The sequence below is a fragment of the Aedes aegypti genome, chromosome 2 (assembly GCF_002204515.2).
Source record: "Aedes aegypti strain LVP_AGWG chromosome 2, AaegL5.0 Primary Assembly, whole genome shotgun sequence".
Lineage (NCBI taxonomy): Eukaryota > Metazoa > Arthropoda > Insecta > Diptera > Culicidae > Aedes > Aedes aegypti.
Window position 1 is genome coordinate 356,129,944 of NC_035108.1, and position 5,358 is coordinate 356,135,301.

The 5,358-nt window shown below is 38.1% G+C and overlaps 1 long non-coding RNA gene across 2 annotated transcripts; it reads left to right on the plus strand.

Moving 5' to 3' along the window:
* The first annotated feature begins 3,636 nt into the window (after positions 1 to 3,636).
* On the plus strand, positions 3,637 to 4,311 carry LOC110675893. 2 transcript variants are annotated; one of them, XR_002499893.1, is made up of 3 exons: positions 3,637 to 3,655; positions 3,827 to 3,943; positions 4,001 to 4,311. It is a non-coding gene; the product is annotated as an uncharacterized LOC110675893 (long non-coding RNA). The 2 variants fall into 2 exon arrangements; XR_002499892.1 differs by lacking the exon at positions 3,637 to 3,655 and having other exon boundaries at positions 3,665 to 3,943.
* Positions 4,312 to 5,358: the final 1,047 nt, after the last annotated feature.

The following is a 5,358-nucleotide window of genomic DNA, read 5'->3' on the forward strand; positions in this document are numbered from 1 at the left end:
AGATATCTGAAAATTACGATATGATGTTTTTGAAGTTTTTACGATCTATATAGTACCAGACACATGAATGCTCATCACACAAAGACAGTTGCACCAAATTGCTTCATTTTTTGACTACATACACTCATTAATGTATTGTATCCGAAGAGTGAATATCCACATACGCTAAAAATTCTGTAGCCTGAGATATTTAAGTTGGTTATGGCTACGCGTCGGTCACCCAAGAAATTTCAGAATGTCTCAGGATCCAGTTGACCAATGATCAATATCGACACATATTCTGAAGCTAGAAGAGTTTTTTGAGAACTTGTGAAATAATGGTGCAAAAATATAGAGAAACAAAAAAAGTGTTTTTTTTGTGTATGCGGGTAGAAAAAAATCGTCTGAAGAGCCCTTATACTCCTAGAAATAATTTCTGGCTGCATCATATAAATAAAAAAACAAACAAAAAATATTTTTGAAGTTCTTTTTTTGGAAAATTTTATTTTTTCTTTATCCGATTATCCGGAGTGAAAAAAAATCGTTACTCCGGATAATAGAGTCCGACCTGTACCAAGAAACAGTACAAGATTCTTAGCATAACATTGATATTAGCTTATTGCATTGTGTTTTCCCAATCATTATCTATTGGCAAACGCTACATTTTTGTAAATTTTCCATCCCCGCTAGCGCCTGTGCCAGATGTAAAAGTAAAAGTAAAATGTAACACCAAGCCAATTTAGCACACGACTTCCGCCCAAACAGCTTCAGAACCGGCCCGAATGAAAAAAAAAAAAAATCGAACCCATTTGTAAGTTTGTGTCAAATTGTTGCGTTACCTAATATTTACACAGGCCGCTAAGCCATCGTTGGTGGTACCCCCCAATAAATCAAACGAGCGCCGTTCGGTGTAACCAGCCCATCACTCAGTGGTTCAGTGGTGAACGAGGCGATCATCCGGTGATCCGGAAGGTTGACTCCAACTCACCCGTGTGATCGAAGTGACCGCTCTCATTCGGGTTACCGTATAACGTAGTATCATTGTTCTACGATCACTATTTGATGGTGTGCGTCACTTATTCTTGACAGCCTACATAGTTATAGTAGATCTTGCATTCGGTCTCTAAACGACTAGAGGTATTTTACGTAATTCTTTTGATTTTGTTCGAAATATACTTATTTACATTCCAACAACGTGAGAATCAATTGTTTTTTTATTCAGATATATAACTCTTGGGGCCTTTCTCAGCCGAATGGTTAGAGTCCGCGGCTACAAAGCAAAGTCATCCTAAAGGTGTCTAGGTTCGAATCCCGGTCGGTCCAGGATCTTTTCGTAATGGAAATTTTTTTGACTTCCCTGGGCATAGAGTATCATCGTACTTGACACACGATATACGAATGCGAATGGCATCTTTGTCAAAGAAAGCTCTCAGTTAATTACTGTGGAAGTACTCATAAGAACACTAAGCTGAAGAGCAGGCTCTGTCCCAGTGAGAACGTTAATGCCAAAAATCAGAAGAAGAAGATGACATTAAACGCAGTAACTTGCAAAAGGGGTAAAGCTTGCTACACATCAGTTGATTTAATGTTCATTCAGGAATGAAAATATAATATATTGTCACGAACCATGGGTGTCAGTACATATATAAAACTTGTCACATTTGTATTCTCAAATAAAATTCCTGAAAAAATATGAAGAAAAAACGATCAATATTACCCCGGATTACGGTACGTTCATTTACCACCAAATCAAGCGTTATGTGAAATTTCAATTTCTCCGCCAGCCGATCGATCGATCACTAGAGATGGGTGACCGCGCCCGCCCAGACAACACCAAAGCTCCAATTATTATGCACGACGCGATCTCTGCCCGAGGAGAAGCCACCCCGCTTCCTACTGAGTTCGGTCAGTGCAGTTCGACAGTTTGAATACCACTGCATCATCATCATCATCGGTATGCTGAAAACAACCTGACGAAAAAAATGCTACCGAATTGAATCCACATTGCACAATATCTGAGCGGCGTTGCTTCGACCGTTTGGAGGAATACGACACCAAACGCAAACCTACTCTCGATTTCGTTTGATTGTTTCACTTGCCGGTTGACAAATGCAGCGATAAAATGTGCGCCCGGGTATGTGATGCAAATGTTTGGTGTGCTCGAAAGGGGATACTCAAAATGGGTTATTGCAAAATTTTATGCCTTTCGACAACAAGTGCTTGCCAAAATATAAACAATTGCGAATTGGTAGAAATTGATGAACAGGAAGGAAAATACGTGACAGTCCGCGAGCTGAATTAATGATAGTAATTAAACTTGTTTTGAAGAAACAGGAAACAACTGAATTTTATGCCTTGATGTTTCGAAATGTTAACGAAACTTCACATAAACAATACATATAGACGAAAAGTGACTCACGATCCATTTAAATTGTAGAAAAAAATCCCAGCAAAATACATCAAATCAAACTACTAAAATATTATGTCACACCCCCCAAATTTGTTCATTTGGACCCCCAGAAACTACCGAGAAAGTTTGAGTATTAAACAAGGTTTTGACTATGTAGTCGCACTGTTGTCGATGAAATACTTTCGTTAGTGATGAGAAGATTCTCTTGTCAATAGAGAACAACAAACTTAAATACGTTTCGATAAAAAGCAAAAGTTCTTAGGGGAACTGAAATTTCATTTTTGTTTCCCTATGAAAAGACCTCCGGTTTGTATCAGATTTCTTATATTGATAGAATAATTTTTAAATCGCTAACTCAAGAATTTCGTCAACTGCAGAGTATCCTATGGTAGAATTACAGTGGAATCAGTTTCCCCATATATTTGCTCGTTTTTTTTCATACAAACTTCAAGCACATTCAACCCCTCTCCTCCTTAGAGTTGACGGATTTCACTCAAACTGAGGGTTCAAATGAATAAAAAAAAATGAAGGTTGTACCATAAGATAGTTACAGTTTAATCTTTCCATATAAAAATCGTCATTTAAATTTCAAAAGCAGATTTCTTGTTCAAAATGAGTATTTTATCGCTGATGTGGAAAGTGGTGGGCATCAGTCGATTATCTAAGTTTTTATATATTGTTCATAAACCGTTTCATTGCCCGCTGAATTGCGTCCGTTTTTTTCTCCCAAAATTGTACGCTATGAACAGGCAAGCAAAAGTTCGTTTAAGGCAGTGCATTTTTGAAATGTTGTAACTAAAAGTGAGTAAATATATTGACACAAAATTTTTCATCAAAATTAAATGTACACTGTATGGTATGGGCTTGGGGGATGGCTTTGACCGCCCTTTTCGATGCATCTCATGGCTAGTATATAAGCAATGCTCATTGAGCATCTATTGGCTATTTTAACGTATTCTTGAAGCTTGCCACATTTTTTTCATTATTCTGGTATTGGTTTGGTGTAAAAATAGTGGCAAAATGTCGCCCCGTACGACGATAGCAGAAATGCGTTCAGTTTGAGACCCGACTGTTTTATACTTTATGCATAAGGCCAATGTGGATGCAACTTTTTAATTAACAAAATACTTAATCTCAAATTTCCAAGTAAAACTGCTTACTCCTTACAAATAAAAGTTGCGTACATCTTCGCTTTGCAATGCAACACCAAATAATTTTTCTTCGCCGTTCTGGATCTAGAGATGCGAGCTCAAGCTACACGGAGAAGTATGGAAATACTAATTAGACTACAAATTATTACATCTATCACATTTCAGACGTTTAATCTTTCCTTGTCATATTCAATTATACTTTCAAATGCATTTTCGAAAATTATTATTGGCGGTGCATTTACGTTGACAGATGCTACACTTGAGACTTTGTTGTTTTTATCTTCAGCATATTTGACTCACTGCTCTCTCGACGAGAATCATTTTTCTCGCGTCTTCAAATTTGGTAGTTTTTTCGATAGAAACGTTCGATTCAGAAGTGCCGTTTTCCACCTGCGGACACATGGTAAGTTCAGAAATATTTTTCATGCAGCATCGACCTAACTTACTATAAACTTTTTAGGCCAATTTTAGCCAAGGCCGGTTTTCTCGCAACTCACGTGGCAGGAGGATGGAGCACCCTTGGAGGCTTTACCACAGGCAAATTAATTTATGGCTTTATACGACTGCTAGCTATCACTACCGAGAGGATAACAGCTCGTTTTGAGTATTATTGATTTTAACTCTGTTCAAATTACATAGTTAAATAAATTGATATGTATCTTTTTGTTTCATTCAATTTCCATTTTCTTTTTATGATTCTCCTGGAAATTTTGAAAGTAAACAAAGGATACTGCCGTATAGAAATAAAAGAGTAATATGCATTACAATGGATAAACGCCGTTTATACTATGGCTTGCTTAATCCGAAGATATGCATCCCATGGGGTGAATAGATCGAATATGGTTTTAGTATGACTATTAATTGTTTTAGTTTTTAATTTTTTAACCGTGTATATTTTTCATTAACTGCGCAAGCTTGGAAGCGATAGCCTGCGCATTTTACCGCCTCAAGGTACCGGTGCAGTTGCTTCTAGATAGCTATTTTGATGGTAGGATTCTACTGTATGACACAAAGGACGGGCAGAAAACGAACTACCGTGGGAGTATCACAAGGTTCTATCCTAGGCCCAATGCTATGGAAAGCTTCAGTGCGATGATGTACTGAGGCTGCCCCTTCCGACGGCTGTTAAGATTGTTGGCTTCGTCGACGACATCCCTCTAGTGGTTCATGGCGAATCGATGGAGGAAGAAGAGTTGACAGCAGCGCACTCTATCCTATAGTTGAGGGACGGATGAGGTCTAGGAAACTAGGACTGGCCCCTCACAAAACTGAGGTGGTGGTTGTCCATAAACGGCAGGTTCGAGTAAAGGACGCTTATCTCGGTTAGTGATTGCACAATAGAGTCCAAGCGATCCCTTAGGCATCTTGGGGTAATGATTGATGACAAGCTTAGCTTAGATAGCTTCCTTGCTTCGAGGCTGAAGTCTAACAGTTTCACTGTTTCTACTGATCTAGGAGGTGCGCAAATATCTATAAGATCTACTAAGGGATGTCCTCAAGGAGAAGTGTTATCGCCCTTAATGTGGTCTCTTGTTGTGGACGAACCTTGAAAAAACAGTATAAGGGACAAAATAGGCAAAGAGTAATTGAAAGCTATCCATATACAGTCTGTTTTATGACTAGAGGTCCAAACAACATTTACTGGAATTGAAAATTGTGGAACAAACAAGCTTTGCTAGTTTTCTTTGTCAGTCCATGAATGAAACTATATAGTAGTGTGTGTAACTTCATAACAATTAAACATTCAATTAAAAAACACACATTTTCTTATTCGATCTACAGCATGGCCCATAAACAAATGCGAAAGCCGTCATATCA